Source organism: Callorhinus ursinus, unplaced genomic scaffold, assembly GCF_003265705.2.
Source record: "Callorhinus ursinus isolate GAN/ISIS: 27379988/994484 unplaced genomic scaffold, GSC_fseal_2.0 scaffold11, whole genome shotgun sequence".
Lineage (NCBI taxonomy): Eukaryota > Metazoa > Chordata > Mammalia > Carnivora > Otariidae > Callorhinus > Callorhinus ursinus.
The window spans coordinates 54,816,503-54,833,688 of NW_027397073.1; the positions used below are offsets into that span (position 1 = coordinate 54,816,503).

General features: G+C 39.5%; 1 long non-coding RNA gene across 1 annotated transcript; it reads right to left on the minus strand.

Annotated features, from left to right (window-relative positions):
- Nucleotides 1-1,936: 1,936 nt before the first annotated feature.
- On the minus strand, nucleotides 1,937-11,007 carry LOC141373691 (uncharacterized). The gene is made up of 3 exons (XR_012379941.1): nucleotides 10,709-11,007; nucleotides 7,531-7,617; nucleotides 1,937-2,604 (listed from the first exon to the last, which is right to left on the minus strand). It is a non-coding gene; the product is annotated as an uncharacterized lncRNA (long non-coding RNA).
- Between the last annotated feature and the right edge of the window lie 6,179 nt (nucleotides 11,008-17,186).

Genomic DNA, 17,186 nt, shown 5'->3' on the forward strand with positions numbered 1-17,186 from the left:
AGAATTTCCCTGAGGAATACGGTCTGCTTAATTGCACAGCAGACTAGCCCTACCCTGGGCTTTTCTATCCAGAGAGCTTCCTGGGGATTCTGCAGCAGAGACCCAGAAGGAGGCCCATGGGGCAGGCGTGAAGGGGATGCCAGACTGTTACTGCCTGACTCCTCTCCCTGCTGTGGACTCAGTGGCTAAATGAGATCACTGCATCTGGGAAATATGAAAAGAGCTGGAAATAACAAAAGCTCTTGTGGTGCCAATAAGGCCGGTCTAGGAAAAACTCAAACACAAGAATTATTCCAAATTTACTTGTATTTTACTCTTTGTTCCATCTGATTATACCTCTGCTTTTATCCCGTACATATCTGCTTTAGACAATTGGCACAATTTTTTTCTTGGCCACAACCTCAAGTAAATCACAGTTTTACCTGGTCGACAAGTATCCCCATTTCTTGCTATTGTGGTTTCATTCTTGAATTCTGATAGCAAAGGAGAAACTAACTCCAGGCAAGTATCCTCCTTTTGATAAGTTAGGCATGGCTGAATTCCCACTGACTACCGGAAGTCATTGAAGACCATTCTGAACAGGCCAGCTTGTAGTAACTGTTCTTGCTATAAAGGGATTTCCACTTCATTAATACAGTATTTAATTTTTAAATGTGTTTTAAGGAATAATCTGGCAGGGTCTAATTTGATCATTTCTATAGATCAATTATTTCAAAGACAATAGCTTGCCTTATAAAATGACTGAAATTCTCTTCACCTTGGTTTGGATTTCTCAAAATTGCACTTTTTAAATGAACCAGAACCATGTACTGGGTACATGGGTCACATACTTCATATCCCTTGTGCCTCTCCTCCTTGACAACAGATGAGACTCTAGAAGAAGATGGTAGGAAAATCCCAAGCAACCACCAATGAGGGGCAGGGGACGATCATCCAAGGCCAGACCCTTTTTCCTCTAATAGCCAGAAAACAGTATGCTTCACCACCCCATTGCACCTAGCAACCTTCTCCCTCTTGCCATGTTTGAATATTAGAGACCATGGAGGTAGGGTCACACTCTGATGATGTGAAGAAGGTGTCAATCTGCTGGTTTACCTGGCCAATTTCACCCCCTGTGTGGTTCAGGGCTCAGAGTGAATTGCTATTTACCTGTCTAGAAGTCTGCCTTGTCTTTCTTTCCTACATCCCGATCTGATTCCGGCGAAGTCATACTTCAAAGTCAGAGCTGTGATTTACTGAATTATTCAGTAGCTCCCAAATGACTTTTTTAGTCATACTCCTTCCTGAGAGGTAGCAGTGAACCTTGACATAAATGATGCGACTTCCTAAATCCATGTACTGCTCAGGAGCTCCTAAGAGCCTCTTTACTATGGCTATAGGATACAGGAGGTCTTAAGAACTGTGACACCCATGGGGCGCCTGGGTGGCTCAGTCATTAAGCGTCTGCCTTCGGCTCAGGTCATGATCCCAGGGTCCTGGGATTGAGCCCCGCATCGTGCTCCTGCTCAGTGGGAAGGCTGCTTCTTCCTCTCCTACTCGCCCTGCTTGTGTTCCCTCTCTCACTGTCTCTCTCTCTATCAAATAAATAAAAAATCTTGAAAAAAGAACTGTGACACCCAGCAAAGACCGGGTCATCTGCAGATGTGGCCAAATATCTCTCAGAAAAATATTGCTTTAGGACCCTAGAGCTTCTGAGTTTACTCTGGACAATTCTCTTTCAAGCTCTTAGACCTAATGACTTGTGAGATTTGAGGAAAATGAAGAAAATGTAGTGGAGGTTTGCAAAGCTACCTAAGGCAAGTTAGGCAAGTGTTTTACTATTTCAGAAAAAAAAGGAATGGCCATGTTCTCAGGAAATCTAATTTGTTCAATAACAAATCGTCCCAGAAAAATGACAACTCGTGCTCAAAAATGTCACAGGATGAGTTATGCAATATTCCTGTATGGAATCATTTATTCAGTAATATTGACTGTCACCTAGAGGTTATAGTCCAAAGGAAAATATCAAGTTATACAAGATTTTATCTGTAGTACATATGTCAAGCTCAAAAGAAAATCGTATTAGAGCAAAAACAAAAGTGTTTGAGTGCCTTTCTGGACCCTTGAAAATGGCAAGCTGCTTCTGATGATATCTTTTAGCTTGATGCCACAGGTGATGCCACAACTGCTCCATTCAAGTGTTGGGTTTATAGTTTCCAATGACAGGTGTAAATGAAAAATGTCACATCACATTAAAGTTTCTAATTAAGTGAAAAATGAAATTCACCCTGACCTCTGCCCTTCATCAAAGGAACAAGAATGCTACTGATAAAGAATGTGGCACAGGGGGTGAAAATGATTTAGTGGGGGCCAAACTCATATAAGAAATACTGTTACATAGACATTTGTATGTAGTCCAATGGTGAAGTCACAAAGGCCCAAAGGTGCATTTTTATGTCTTTGTCTTCATGTCTTCCAATAACATAAAGTAAAACATGACATGAAGTGGGGGTTGATAAAAGAAAACAGTCTGTAAAATATGACATGATTATATTCGAAGCGACTTCCGTAGTAAAGGTGTTTCCCACTGCTATGGTCTCTCTGTGGCACAGCCGACCAGTAGGCCTGGAAGAGAAGGGATGAGAGGGTGAACTAGTGTATTGGGTAGAATTTCGTAAAAAACTTCAGGCAAATGGGTTGTACCTCTATATACTGACAATGAATAATCCAAAAAGAAAAGTAAGAAAATAATCGCGTTTATAATCCTTTAAAAAAACCCTTTCCGAATAAACTTTACCAAGGAGGCAGAAATCTTATACCCTGAAAAAAATGAAACATTGCTGATATGTTAAAGAAAACAAAAAGAAACGGAAGAACATCCTGAGTTCATGAGTTGGAAAATTTAATATTGTTAAGATGTTAATACTACCCAAAGTGATCTACAAATTCAGTGCAACCCCTACTAAATTCCTAGTAACATTTTTTGAAGAAACAGAAAAATCCATCCTAAAATTTATATGAAATCTCAAAGGACTCTGAAGAGACCAAACAATCTTTATTTATTTTAAAGATTTTATTTATTTGACAGAGAGAGACACAGCGAGAGAGGGAACACAAGCAGGGGGAGTGGGAGAGGGAGAAGCAGGCTTCCCGCAGAGCAGGGAGCCCGATGCGGGGCTCGATCCCAGGACCCTGGGATCATGACCCGAACCAAAGGCAGAGGTCGACTTAACGACTTAGTCGGCTTAACGACTGAGCCACCCAGGCGCCCCAGAGACCAAACAATCTTGAAAAAGAACAAAGTTGGATGTCCCATCCTTCCTAATTTCACAACTTATTACAAAGCTACAGTAATCAAAATACTGTAGTACTGGCATAAAGACGATGTGACGACCAATGGAATAGACTGGGGAGCTCAGAAATAAATCCTCACATATATGGTCAAATGATTTTCAACATGGATGTCAAGACTATTTAATGCGGAAAAGACTATCTTCTTAACAAATGTTGGGAAAATGATATCCATATGTAATTGAACAAAGTTGGTCTCTCACTTTATAACATGTGCAAAAATTAACTCAAAATGGATTAAAGACCTAAATGTAGGATCTATAACTATAAAACCCTTAGAAAAAAAGACATAAGGGAAAGCCGCATGTCATTGGATTTAGGAGTGAATTCTTGGATAAATATCAAAAGCATGGGCAACAAAAGGGAAAGTAGATAAATGGGACTTCATCAAAAATAAAAAACTTTTGTGCATCAGAGAATACTAAAACAAGGAGAAAAGGCAACCCACAGAATGGGAGAAAATATTTACAAATCACATCTCTAATAAGGGGCTAATACCCAGAATATATAAAGAATGGATATAACTCAACATCAACAAAAAACCAAACAACCAGACCGAAAAATAGGGAAAGGACTCGAATGTTTCCAAATACATCCAAATGGCCAATAAGCACATGGAAAGATGTTCAACATCACTAATCTTTAGGGAAATGCAAATCAACACTACAATCAGGTACCACTTTACCCATCAGGATGACCATTATCTAAGACAACAACAAACAAACAGAAAATACCAAGTGTGGTTGAGGACATGGAAAAACTGGAACCCTTGTGCACTATTGGTGGGAATGTAAAATGGTGTATCCACTATGGCAAACACTATGGTGTGTCCTCAAAAAATTAAAAACAAAATTATCAGATGATCCAACAAAACTTCTGCTTTTGGTTATATACTCAAAAGATTTGAAAGCAGGCTCTCAAAGAGATATTTGTATAACCACGTTCATAACAGCATTATTCACAATAGCCAAAATTTTAAAGTAACCCAAGTCCACATCAATAGATGGGCAGATAAACAAAAATATGGTACAGTGGAATATTATTCGGTCATTAAAGGGAAGGAAATTCTAACACAGGCTACGACATGGATGAAACTTAAGGACATTATGCTAAGTGTAAGAAGCCAGTCACAAAAGGGCAAGTACTGTCTGATTCCACTTATATGAGCTACCTAAAGTAGTCAAATTTATAGAGAAGAAAGGATAATGGTGGTTGCCAGAAGGTGGAAGGCAAGGGAGGGAATGCAGAATTATTTCTCAATGGGGAGTGTTTCTGTTTAGAATGATGGAAAAGTTCTGGAGATAGATAATGGTGATGGTTGCACTTAAAGACGGTTAAACTGGTGTATCTTGTTATGTTTATTTTACCACAATACAAAAAAATTGGAGGTAACCTTATAAGTACAGTTTAGGACATGGTCACTTAAAGACCAGAAGTTGTTGTACACCATCTCTGATGAAGTAACCCCAAAAGTTCTCTGTAAGTAGGACACGTATCACATTTACATTTGATGCAGAGGTAATATATAATCTAAATATGTTCTGATTTCTAAATTGTAACCTAGAGCAATAAGAACAGAAAGTTAAAAATTATTGACTTATTGTTTGATTCTCATACTTATGTTATGAAAGCATTAGAAGCATGAATGCAGAATATCCAGAATTAAACATATTTTCGGAATAAGAAAATGTAGCAACAGGAAGAAGTAGATTTGTTTCCAGAGAGAATTCTCAGAAACATTTCTAAGCTTCAGATTGTATTGAACTATTTCTGGGAATGTTGCCTTCAAAGATTTATCCAGAAATGCCGCTGGGCCACTGAGGAAATGTGTTCAGGGCCAGGAAAGACAGAAATATAATTGATCCATAAAACTTTTTTTTTTGAAAAGTAATATAGAATTCCTTCATAGCAATATTTATAATTTGTCATTACTATTTTTATATGTGCTGTTTACCTCTTTACTCTCTCTCATACCAGATTATAAGCTCCATGAAGATAGAGATCTTACCTACCTAAATCACCATGCACCACTATGTATATAACAAAATCTACCATATAGTAAATATTTATATATACTTGCTGAATAAATGAACGAATGACTTTTATCTCCAAGAGTACCTAACCTGTAGCAGTATCTTATGCATGGTAGATAATAACAAATAGTTGTTGATCTGATTATGTATGCAAAAAAAAACTGATGTTAGTTGAGTTAGAAGTTTATGACGGTACAATAAAACTCACTGGGACCTCAAAGAGTAGGTATTGTATTTTACTTAGCACACCATTGATTGTGAGATGAATAATTACTTTAGGAAAGTTTAAGAAAGAAAACATTTTGCTGATTAAGCTGTGACCCACCGTTAATTGTAATACACATGTTGATTACAGAGATTTTAAGAATGTGAAAAATGTGCTTCTCAGAATTTAAAAAATATAGTATACAACACAGACTTTTCCCTAAGACCTATTTTAATATGTCTTTTCGTTTTCATGGTAATCTTGAACTGAAAAGAACTCTAACAGGCATTACTCTAAATTTTCATATAGTACTAAGGCAAATATTTGTTTATAGAATGATTTTATGTTTAGGCAGCATTTGAGATGATAAAGAAGAGCAGATTCTGAGCACACATTCTTTTTTTTTAAAGATTTTATTTATTTATTTGAAAGAGAGAGAGAATGAGAGAGAGCACATGAGAGGGGGGAGGGTCAGAGGGAGAAGCAGACTCCCTGCGGAGCAGGGAGCCCGATGCGGGACTCGATCCCGGGACTCCAGGATCATGACCTGAGCCGGAGGCAGTCGCTTAACCAACTGAGCCACCCAGGCGCCCCTGAGCACACATTCTTATGAGAAGGAAGAAGGAAGAAGCAGCAGAAGTGGGGTATGAAGGCAATACGGCGGGAATCTTGATTAGATTTGACCTTCTAAAGATCACCTTGAAAGCAATGACCTGTGAGTCCCAAAGAAGACACAGAGACACCACCTAGGCAGCTACTGCAGACTTCCCAGTGAGCAATCCCGATAACTTGTACTAGGACGGTGGAGGTGGGATGGAAGAAGTACACAGATTCAGGAGCTATTGTAGAGGCAATATGGACTTTAAATTATTTTCCAACCATCTTTTAAAATTTTTGGCAAAGACTTGTAGTGATATATGTCTCTGATTCTAAGTTTAAACAATAGTACATATTAGGAAACATTCCATTGTTTTTTAAAACATATTTGACTTAAAGTTTATTTTAGTTAGCAGAAATAATAAGGTTCCCATATTTCTGAGGGTATTTTACACTTAGCTAATTCATTTTTAATTTTTCTTTTTTTTTTTAAAGATTTTATTTATTTATCTGACAGAGAAAGACACAGCGAGAGAGGGAACACGAGCAGGGGGAGTGAGAGAGGGAGAAGCAGACTCCCAGCTGAGCAGGGAGCCCAATGCGGGCCTCAATCCCAGGACCCTGGGACCATGACCATGACCCACGCTTAACGACTGAGCCACCCAGGTGCCCCCCCTTTTTTTCATTTTTAATTAATAGACTACCTAGTGCCAGATTTTCCAGTGTCAGATTGGCATAAATGATAAAGGTATGGTGCTTCTAGCTGGGTCTGGTTTCAGGGGGCATTGAGAAGTTAGGGGGGCACACTTGCACTCCTAAATCTGTCATTCATGTCTGACCTGTGTGGAGATCAGGGCCACGTTGGAGAACCTTCTGGACACATGGGACAAATTCTCATTGTGCTATTAATTATTAGTCCACCTTTCTGATAGTCTCCAAAGCGCTGATGTAGAAAAAATAACATAAACCTTCACACTAGAGATTTTAATTCAAACTAGAGGTTCTTTGAATGATTATTATAAAAGGTAGAGGTTAGGCAGGTGCCTTGAGGGTTTTCCCTCCACCACCAGCTGTCTATGCCTTTGTTCCTTTCTCTTGCCTCACACACTCTCCTATTGTATGTTGGCCTAGATTATGAATGGCTATAAAGATCAAGATAAGAAGAAAGTGCATAAAATTACGTGTGTGTGTGTGTGTGTGTGTGTGTGTGTGTGTGTGTGTGTGTGTGTGTGTAATTTAAGAACAAGACATTCAGGAAGAAAAAAACTACTAGCATGTTTCCTATTGAGTATAAAATGATGCAGCAAGTTAAAAACAAGGGCAACTTTATATTTTATAATATTCGTGTATATGCATAGTACTTACATAGGAAGTAGGAAATGTTAGAGGCCATGCAGTCCACTCCATTCCCATTGCCAATAACTTCAGTGACATCGGAGGGAGCGCAGTGAACTTTCAAAGATACAATAGAACCAAGATCTGTAACTAGAGGGTTGTCTAGAGAGAAAGCTTATATTGGATCCTCCAACTCTTGCTGGAAGCTCATTTCACAGGGGACTTTTCCTAGAGATCCCTCTCACTGGGATAGTTTACAACTGGATTTTTGACTTTCTTTTTCCCTAATTATACTCTACCTTTAAGATTTAGGAATGTGGCTTCTACCTCATTCCACTTTCTTTCCTCTCACTTAATTTTTATTCTTTACTTAAAAAGAAAGACTTTAAAGATATTTGAACCGTAGATTCTACTTAGGCTGCAGAAAGGTATTTTTTAAAGGGTATTAGCCTCTCTGCTATATAAACATCCGTTATGGGTTAAATTGTGTCCTCAAAAAAGATATGTTGAAATCCTAAGTGCCAGGATGTGTGAAGGGAACTCATTTGGAAATCGGGCTGATACAGATGTTATTAGTTAAGATGGGGTAATGCCAGACTAGGGCGGGCTGGTGCCCTTATCAGAACAGAGGCACTGACACAGACATGCAGGGGAGGGACGCCCTATGAGGCAGAGACTAGCCAAGGAATGCCGGGGCCTGCCAGCCAACCATCAGAAGCTAGAAGAGACAATGAAAGATTCTCTGCTCCAAGTTTCAGAAGGAGCACGGTCCTGCCAACACCTTAAGGTCAGACTTTTGGACTCCAGACTGTGAGACAACACGTTTCCATTGTTTTACGCAGCCCAGTTCGTGATACTTGTTAAGGCAGCCCTAGGAAACAAACCAACCATCCATCTATCCATCTAGCCCTGCGCCTACCCATCCATCCCTCAACCTATTCATTCAAATGACATTTATTTAGCACTTGCTGTGTACGAGGCAGTGTATACCGCAGTTCCAAGGAGGCAAAGAGGAGAAAGAAACCGTCTCTGCTTCTAAGACCATCACACAGCCAGGAGCCGAACCAGGACCAGTAGTGAAGAGACCCTGCTGTGGGCCACGCACAGAGCAAGTGCTTTGCCCACACGAACTCCCTCAATCTTCACCTCAGCGCTCCTTTTACAAATGAGGACTCTTAAGGAGCAGAGGTGAAGTGATCTGCCCAAGGAAAGGGAATTGTCTATTAATGGCAGACCTCAGGTCAGAGCTGGCTTCAAAGCCTCGAGCCCCGGCACTGCGCAGCCCTGCCCAGGGCTCAGACATTCTGGGTCTCGCTTTCTTTCCGCCTTCCCACAGTGCCTCACAACAATTTATACAGTGTCCGATTAAAACCAGACAGTTCCCTGTAATATAAATGAAAACTCCCAGAAATATATTAGAATTAAAAATGTAATTGTGCCTTTAGGCCTCACATTCTTTTAGCATCCACAGAATGTACTATTCATAAATCATGCCAATGATACCAGGAATATTCATGCATTTGTGTAAATATTGAAATTAAATTACCATTTCTATTGTGATTGTAATCATCGCAGATATGGATAGATTTACTTCTCTTTCACGTTTTAGAGGAAGAAAAATCTAATGAAAATTATCATTATACATTGATGTGCTGTGGTTGTGATACCAAGATGATTGATTCCCATGAATATTTCCAAACAAATTTGGTTCAAAGGCATATCGATGGTCTTAGAGTACATAAAAAAACAATTTATATGGATTGAGAAGACTTTGAATTATTCAACAAATATCGTCATCCTAGGATAAGGGGGTATATCCTTTGAAGCTTGAAGAAACAAACTGAGGACGAATAAAAGTAATTCCACCTTACATAGGAATAGTAAACTTAAGGTTGCATTGTCCCGGGAGGCAAAGGTAGTAAAATCTGCAATTACAATGATGTCGTCATATCCCCGGGGAGATGCTTTTTCATGCTGTGGTCCACCAGTAGCTTTGCACAGCAGGGACAGGGCTGAGATGCTTACCAAATGCTTGGGAAAACATATGGGAAGGAGCTGCAGAGAACCTTGGTGCTTAAATATCTTGGCAAATCTTAATAAGTCTACCTCGTGCATCTTCCGTGGGTGGCTTAGTACTTGAGAGCCTCTCAGGTCTGATAACTGAGTCCCTCTTTACATCTACCAGGCATGGGGCACTTCAAACATATCTACCACTGGACTCTATAGCCAGGGGTAGAAAACATTAAAAAAAAAAAAAGAAAAGAAAAGAAAAAGGATTTTTTTCCTGACTTCCTTGAGACCTACCTTTCTAGGCTTCATTTCCTGAAGACTAAATTCTTTCATGTGTCCCAAATCTAGGAAATGACCTTACCTTCTAGGGTGGATTAGGACTTCCCCACAGGGCTAGGGGGGATTCCTAGGCAGGGGTATTTGTTATATTCTCTAGGGACATGATGCAAAAATCCCACATTTACATAAAAGGGTCACACATCCAGGTATGCCTATGGTGGGGAGTGCCTTTCCCCGCAAGTAGGGTCCGATTTTCTCACAACTTCCCCTGGTTCAGCAGGATCGGGAACTGGAAGAGGTCAACATGCTCTCCTTAGGCATCATGTAAGAGTTTTGGGTCAAAGAATTTGTCCCGACATATGTATTTCTTCACTGAGCTCTCATGGAAAATGTAAATAGTTGGTATATTATTTGGCTACAAAATGTATAACTGACTCTCATTTCTGGCTTATAGAAATCAGCCTCTTGACTTACGGTTGTCCCATATGATAAGCCAGTTCTCTTATCTGAGTTAAAAATGATTTTCCTGTTGCATTATTGCTCTGGTGACTGTTTATGGGATCTTTTCTCAACAAAGGTTTTATATATTTCACAGCCTTTTTTTTTTTCTTTGAACAGCTTCTAGGTTTCCAGTCTTGAATAATAAGTTCTTCCTCATTGCTGGCTTGTATAGATAGAGTTTCATAGATTTTCTTGTAATATTTTAATTATTTTATTAATTACAGTTATGTCTTTCATGCATCTGGCACGAATTTCAGTCTGTGCCTTAGCTGGAGGCCACTTTTATGTTATTTTATTTTCCAGCCACGTATGCCAGCACTGTTTATTAAATAACCCATTTCTCCCACCCTTAGACTTCTTTCACATAGTAATTCTCATTTACTGAAGCAATTTTTCCTCCTCTTTCTATGCCACTGACCTCCTTTTCCGTGCTTGCATGACCATCATCTGGTGGCGGTGGCCTCCCTCTCTGTGGTGGGGACAGTGCTTGCGCAGGTCCTCCCAGGAACAACTTGCCATTCAGCGGGGAGGGGCTGCGTGAGCGGACAGGAGGCGCTGCTGCAGTCTGCAGTCCGGCAGCTAAGGACTGATAGAGCCACCGATGGTAACGTTTTTGCTCTAGACCTCTCCGCTGGGCTGGTCGGGCCTCCGTCGCATCTGCAGGGCAATGGTGGCTCCTCCTGGCTCTTTCCTTCCCAGGTGTCACATCTGATCTGAGGCCTCAGGCTTCCCCCCCGCCAGCCCTGCTTTCTCCCCTTTATAGGCGGTCCTTCCCCTCCCCAGATGAACCTCTTGCACTCCTAACTGGCTCAGCGTCTGCCTCCAAAGAGTCACACCGGCACCTGAGGCTGATTCTCCTTATCCCCAGCTGCACCCCATCTCCTTCTCTTGGCTGGCTTCAACTTTCATTCTAACATGTCAACATTATTAGTATATTACAGGATTATCTCCTTCATAAAAAGAATAGGTTGGCATGATAGATTTAATTGCATTTCTTTAATGTATTGATTTGGGGGAAAGGGACACAAGTTGTATTTAGGACCCTTCAACAACGCAGGTTTGCACCGGTGGATCCATTTACATGTAGACTATTTTTTTGGATAAATACATTACAGTGCTGTAAATGTATTTTCTCCTTATGATTTTCTTAATAACATTTTCTCTTCTCTATTTTACTATATTGTAAGAATACAGTATATAATACATATAAAATACAAAATATATGTCAATTGACTGTTTGGGTCATTGGTAGGCTTCTGGTCAACGGTAGGCTATTAGTAGTTAAGTTTTAAGGGAGTCAAAAGTTATACATGGATTTTGGACTGTGCAGGGCTCAGCGCCCCTAATCCCCTCTCATTGCAAAGCTACTGGTGGACCACAGCATGAAAAAGCATCTCCCCGGGGATATGACGACATCATTGTAATTGCAGATTTTACTACCTTTGCCTCCCGGGACAATGCAACCTTAAGTTTACTATTCCTATGTAAGGTGGAATTACTTTTATTCGTCCTCAGTTTGTTTCTTCAAGCTTCAAAGGATATACCCCCTTATCCTAGGATGACGATATTTGTTGAATAATTCAAAGTCTTCTCAATCCATATAAATTGTTTTTTTATGTACTCTAAGACCATCGATATGCCTTTGAACCAAATTTGTTTGGAAATATTCATGGGAATCAATCATCTTGGTATCACAACCACGACACATCAATGTATAACAATAATTTTCATTAGATTTTTCTTACAAATAGGACTTAGATTCCTTGCCTATTCCATAGTGTATGCAACTCTTAAAACTGTATTTTGGATTAAAGAGGTTTCTGTGGAATTAAAGGCTACTTGTAAAAGTATTAGAATAAGGATAAAAGCATTAACGAATTCAATTTGGAAGCCAGGTCAGATCACTCTGCTCTCTCCCGCCATCTCCACCACTTATAACCAGAGGAAAGGAGACAGAGCGTAGGGAAAGAGCAAGTTCAGATCACATTTCCCTCACTTAGTAGCCGAATGACCTTGCGAAATTTACCTTTGTGTCTCTAAGCTTCACTTCCGTAGTATCTGTAGTAACAGCAATGTTGGCTTACAGACTTGCTCTTCATCAGGCAAACATGCATCCAGCTCACCTGGAGAGGTCTTCTCTTCTCTTTTGAACCAAAAATACAGGTGCTCAGGTCCCAACTTGGGAGGAGTGCCCAGGTGATTCTGATGTGGACTTTTTTTAGTCAGGAAGGTCTAAGTTATGCTGGAGGAAGAAGAGGATTCCAAATTTCTTACGGCTTAACATATCAAAGTTTATTTCTTACACATGTTACATGTCCCATGTGGGTTGTAATGGAGAGAGAGGCTCTTGCTTCACAGTTGTTCAGGGCTCAGAATCACATGGACTCCACTCTCTAGAACATTCTCATCACCACAGCAGAGTCTGTTATTTTGCTGTGTAATATGGTAACCACTATATAAAGTGCAAATTAAATAAAGCTAAATAAAATTTCAGTCACCCTAGTCACATTTCAAGTATCTGAAGTCACATGTGGCTTGTGGCTACTCTATGGGACAGCTCGGAGGTGAAAGATTTCCATCACTGCAGAAAGTTTTATTGGACAAGCCGGTCCAGTATGGAGTTGATCTCCTTTGCCTTGTGTGTCATAATTCTAGTCTTATACTCCTCCACACAGTCTCTACGTGCATAGCAATGCTTTGACGATGGTGCTGGCCATTGTTCAAAAGCTTTCCATGTTGAAGGCTGTTTGCAAGCTAGATACTCCTAAGGCAGAGCCTGTAGGTATGGCGCTGGAGGAAGATGTGGGTTGTATTTTAGGTTAGCAAAGTTAATGAGAAAGGGATAGAGTATAAAAGAATAGATATACATGAAAAAGGGTCATGTGAAAGACTGGTGGGTCAAAAAGGGGATACAAATGGTTGTAAAAGCAAACCTATAAGGATTATATGATTAAATAAGTTGAGAAGGCAGAGAGGACTGACTTTATATACTTTTACAAATAGGAATCTTATGCGGAGTAAGTGGGCTAACTAACCTCCATCTCTACTGAAAACAGAATAAAAGCAGATGAGATTTTTTTAAAATAATTTTTATTGTTATGTTAATCACCATACATTACATCATTAGTTTTTGATGTAGTGTTCCATGATTCATTGTTTGTGCATAACACCCAGTGCTCCACGCAGAATGTGCCCTCTTTAATACCCATCACCAGGCTAACCCATCCCCCACCCCCCTCCCCTCTAGAACCCTCAGTTTGTTTTTCAGAGTCCATCGTCTCTAATGGGTCGTCTCCCCCTCCGACTTACTCCCCTTCATTCTTCCCCTCCTGCTATCTTCTTCTTCTTTTTTTTTTCTTAACATATGTTGCATTATTTGTTTCAGAAGTACAGATCTGTGATTCATCAGTCTTATACAATTCACAGCACTCACCGTAGCACATACCCTCCCCAATGTCTATCACCCAGCCACCCCATCCCTCCCCCCCCCCCCCACTCCAGCAACCCTCAGTCTGTTTCCTGAGATTAAGAATTCCTCATATCAGTGAGATCATATGATACATGTCTTTCTCTGATTGACTTATTTCGCTCAGCATAAGACCCTCCAGTTCCATCCACGTCATTGCAAATGGCAAGATCTCATTCCTTTTGATGGCTGCATAATATTCCATTGTGTATATATACCACTTCTTCTTTATCCATTCATCTGTCGATGGACATCTTGGCTCTTTCCACAGTTTGCCTACTGTGGACATTGCTGCTATAAACAACGGGGTGCACGTACCCCTTCGGATCCCTACATTTGTATCTTTGGGGTAAATACCCAGTAGTGCAATTGCTGGGTCACAGGGTAGCTCTATTTTCAACTGTTTGAGGAACCTCCATACTGTTTTCCAGAGTGGTTGCACCAGCTTGCATTCCCACCAACAGTGTAGGAGGGTTCCCCTTTCTCCGCATCCCCGCCAACACCTGTCGTTTCCTGACTTGTTAATTTTAGCCATTCTGATGGGTGTGAGGTGGTATCTCATTGAGGTTTTGATTTGGATTTCCCTGATACCAAGCGATGTTGAGCATTTTTTCATGTGTCTGTTGGCCATTTGGATGTCTTCTTTAAAAGCTGATGAGATTAAATTCACAGATGAGGTGGGTGCTTGGGTAGCTCAGTCAGTTAAGCATCCAACTCTTGATTTTGGCCCACGTCATGATCTCAGGGTTGTGAGATTGAGCCCCACATCGGGCTGTGCATTGAGTGTGGAGCTTGCTTGGAATTCTCTCTCTCCCTCTCCCCCCCCACCACCCCTCTAAAAAAAATGTATGGATAAGGAACTTTATGTATATTTGTGTATATTTATTTATGTACTTTATGTATATTAATATTTATGTATAACTTAATTTATGCATTAAGAATGAAAAATAGCTAACTGAAAATACTCATCTATAGTGTTGTAAAATGGAAGCTTGTATTATATTCATATAGTATGGAGAATACTATACTCCGTAACAGTACTCCATACTCCGTACCACTTGAAAACGTGGGACAAATGTAAAATTTTACTGCATGATCTCTCCATGCCTCTTCGAAAGTTGTGATTCTATTTGGGGATCGCTTGCATATCCAGTGACCTATGAGTCTGTGATTTCTTCAGAAGTGATTCTCAAAGTGTGGCCCACAGACTCCAGGAGGTCTCTAAGAACTTTCAGCCAAACTATTTTCCTAATAATACTGAGATGTTATTTACCCTTTTAACAGTGTGGACCTTTGCGCTGAGGGTGCAAAAACAATAGTGGCTCAAACTGCTGGCCTTTTAGAACAAGTCCAGGTAGTGGGACAAAACTGTCCTAGCAGCTGTGTTCTTCAATGCAATGCAATGCACTTGTAGTGAAAAGAAAGAAAGAAAGGAAAGGAGGGAGGGAGGGAAGGAGGGAAGGAGGGAGGGAGGGAGGAAGGAAGGGAGGGAGGGAGGAAGGAAGGAAGGAAGGAAGGAAGGAGAAAGAAAGAAGCCCTTGATAGAGCAGTAAAAATTACTAATATTATTTGATCTCAACCCTTAATGTCTTTTAGTATTTTGATGGTGAAATTGAAAGTATGTAAAAAGCACTTTTGCTGCCTATGACAGTTTCCCTGAGGAAAGGCACCTGTGTGGCCATTTGAATTACAAACTAACTAGTTCATGCTTTGGGATATGACAGATCAAGAGACAAACCACACGTATTCAGACTTGGGTTTTGGCAGACATTTTCTCAAAAATAAATGAAAAGACCTGGCCATTTCAAAGAAAACTACTTTAACTGAAATTATTTTTGCCAGTGATGGAAATTCAAGCTTTCAAGTTAAAATTAGAGTAATAGAAAACTTGTCTTTGCCACTATGAGCTTTTCAGCTCTGTAACTCTTAAAGATTTTGAGTATTATAGTGTTAGTGGTTATAATAATGAATGAGAGTTTTTGGTATTGTATAATGAAATATGTCAACTGCATAACCCAGTGAACCAATATTTTCCAAATGACCAATACATCATACTATAATCATAATCATGGCAAGCTACAAGCCAATGCACTATGATGGAACTATTTTTAATAAAAAAGATGCTATTTATGCTAACATATCATAGATTTATTATTTTTAAATGAATTAAAGGTTTTTTAAACATTTCTCCATTTCAATTTCCAATAACATAAATATGGTAGATATCACTGACACAAAACATCTCTCATTGGATTCTCAATTATTTTTAAGAGAGTGAGAGGTCATAAAAGCAAAACATTTGAGAACCACTGGCTTGGGACCTACTCTGAACTTGATAAAACGGACACCATGGAGAGCTCCAACAGCTGCTCTAACAGCTCTGGAAATGCTTAAGGTCTAGCACAGTATATAGAATTATAGAATTCCATGTATTCACTCCATAGATCTTAAACCATTGCAGGCCATGAATTTTTTTTCAGAGAGTTTTAGAAAATATTTCAGTCCTGAACCTAGGGAATATTTATTGTTCTTGATCTGTTCCTTAAAAGTACATTAAATTTAAACATTTTAAAATATCTAATTAAAATGATCTAAAATAAACTGCCAGAATGACACATATTATGTGATAATATGTTTCAGTCCTCCTAAATATGAATAAAACAAAAGAACATCTTGTTTAAAGGGCTAAGTCATTTAGAAGAACAGTTTTACACACAAAAAATAGAATTATATGAGCAGATTCACTAACTGCTCTTTAGCTGCTACAAAAAGTGTTTCCAGGGTAAGTTTTCTTGTTGTATAAACTCCTCCATCCTACCACTTATAGTAGGTGCTTATTTTTAAAAATGTAAAGTCCCTGTCACTTTGTAAGTGTGTGACATGAAACAACATGCACAGCGATTTGACAGGACAGTTGTTAAATATAAAGTCAGGCACAATAATCAAAGCATCTAAAAATAACTACATAAGTGAGCTTTCTTCCAAACTCTGCAGGCTGCTAAGGGTTTGAATTATTTCCAGATTAGAACTGGTTTGTGATCATTCTGTTTTTTTTAAAAAGCAATAATATTTTACTTCATTAAATTTACTATGTAGGGGCGCCTGGGTGGCTCAGTTGGTTAAGCGACTGCCTTCGGCTCAGGTCATGATCCTGGAGTCCCGGGATCGAGTCCCGCATCGGGCTCCCTGCTCGGCAGGGAGTCTGCTTCTCCCTCTGACCCTCTTCCCTCTTATGCTCTCTGTCTCTCATTCTCTCTCTCTCAAATAAATAAATAAAATCTTAAAAAAAAATAAATTTACTATGTAATATTTTAAGGCTTTCCCAATACTATTAAATAAGATGTCAATAAGAAATTTCCAAATGTCATTAGATAGTTACATCTCAAATTTACACCTATTTCTCTTCTTTGAATTACTAATTAAACTGATG